The sequence below is a fragment of the Setaria viridis genome, chromosome 6, assembly GCF_005286985.2.
Source record: "Setaria viridis chromosome 6, Setaria_viridis_v4.0, whole genome shotgun sequence".
NCBI classification, from domain to species: domain Eukaryota; kingdom Viridiplantae; phylum Streptophyta; class Magnoliopsida; order Poales; family Poaceae; genus Setaria; species Setaria viridis.
The window spans coordinates 5,403,223-5,405,281 of NC_048268.2; the positions used below are offsets into that span (position 1 = coordinate 5,403,223).

The 2,059-nt window shown below is 42.1% G+C and overlaps 1 pseudogene; it reads left to right on the forward strand.

The window, feature by feature from the left end:
* Positions 1-505: 505 nt before the first annotated feature.
* LOC117861673 (aquaporin NIP3-2-like) lies at positions 506-1,743 on the forward strand (annotated as a pseudogene).
* Positions 1,744-2,059: the final 316 nt, after the last annotated feature.

Sequence of the window (2,059 nt, forward strand, 5' to 3'; positions counted from 1 at the left end):
ATGAATTTACAAGCAGATGAGTTTGTAATGTTCATCAAAAAGATCTCGCTACTGCTAGATATCATTTGATTATAAGTGCCAGTAGTACTTATAATCAAATGGCTTGGTCGAGCAGCCATTAAACTAGAAAAGTATTAGCACTGGTAGACTGGTCCAAGGAAAGTCTAGGTTGGTGCTCCATCTCGGTTATTATTGAATAAATACAGCTGTTAAGAGTTCTCATTTGATAACTGAACACTACCTGCGTGTTGACATTGTTATCATACTTACATTGTTCTAGCATTCTAATCTTTCTCTGCCGTATTTTTTCCCGCCTTTCCAAAACCCATGATTCGGTCTTTCAAAAAAAGACCCCATGAATTCAGCACCTGCGCCGCTGTAAATTTGGAGGCAGCTGGTTTCGACAACAGCAGCTGCGGCGCATGTTGTGCACATGATAACAAAGCAAAATAAGAGCCTCAATAACAGAATTCCTTTGGTCATCAGTGATCAAAACAGTAGAGTTCAGCGTTGCCATTCAGTTTAATCCATTTCTAGTGAGGTTTAGTAGCTTGCCTTTGAGAGGAAGAGCAGAAGCACGGCATGGATCCAGCTGCAGTTACAGTCCCTCCAGTGCAGTCAAGTGAGAGCAACAAGATTTCCATCATCATTTCCCCAAGGGCTGCAAGCTCCAAGGTCATGCCATTATAGTTGATCAATGCTGGCAGTATCAGCTCACATCCTGATGCTAATCCTGCTGAATCCTCTGATGCACATGCAACTCATTATCACCGATGGAATCAAGGCTTATCAAAGATGAAAGCAGTTCCTCTTATCAAGAAGGTAAAATTACAAAACCTTACCACTTTAGCAGATAATTAACTCTCAGTTTTTCTTCAGATGTAATCCTGACCTTGATGGGCTATTGTTCTTGCAGGTGATTGCTGAGTTTCTTGGCACATTCATATTAATCTTCACCGTGCTTTCCACCATAAGCATGAATGAGCAGCATGATGGAGTTGAGAGCCTACTTGGCATTGCAACATCTGCCGGTTTAGCTGTCACGGTTCTCGTGCTGTCCCTCATCCACATATCTGGCTGCCATCTGAAACCGGCAGTCAGCATCGCCATGGCTGATTTTGGCCACCTCCCACTTGCTCACCTTCTTCCTTACATGACTGCACAAATTCTTGGCTCCATCACCGCTTCCTTCACTGTCAAGGGGATCTACCATCCGGTGAACCCTGGGATCGCCACCGTGCCCAAGTTTGGGACTGTCGAAGCGTTCTTCCTTTATCATGACATTTGTACTTTTGTTGCTCATCACCGCACTTGCAACTGATCCCCATTTGCGTTTTCCCTTTTTCAATTGCACGTAATATGTTAATGATATTCTCATCACTGTTTTCAGGTGAAAGAGTTGATAGCAGTGGCAGTTGGGGCAGAAGTAATGGTGAACGCTCTTGTCGCAGGGTATGTACAGATAACAGATGGAATGACTCAGAAACACTTTTCATAAGGAGCTGTCTTGTGGGCCTAAAACTTGAGATTTTTTTAAAAAAACATATTGCCTTTTTTTATCTTATGAGCCTGCCATCAACAGGAGCATCGATGATGAATCCTGCACGCACCATTGGTCCAGCAATCGCCACTGGGAGATACACTCAGATTTGGATGTATACGGTGGCAACCCCTCTGGGTGCTTATAGCTGAACTGGGGCTTATGTTGCAATTAAGCTCTACTTCCTCCGTCCCAAATTATAGATCGTTTTGGTTTTTCAGATTCATAGACTTTATTATGCATTTAGATATATCATATGTCTAGATGCATATTATGCATCTAGAAACACTAAAACGACCTATAATTTGGAACGGAGGGAGTAGTTACCAATAGGTAAGAAATTTTAATAAATGTTAATCTTAACAATAAGAAGTCCTCTGTGTCTGCATCTGCATAAGAATAAGAAGTCCTGTGTGACTGCATAGGTTTTTGCAGGGGACATGTGTTTCCAGGACCATTCTGATACTACCTGAATATAAATACATGACAATTATTCTGACTCTATGGTCAAGTGGCAAG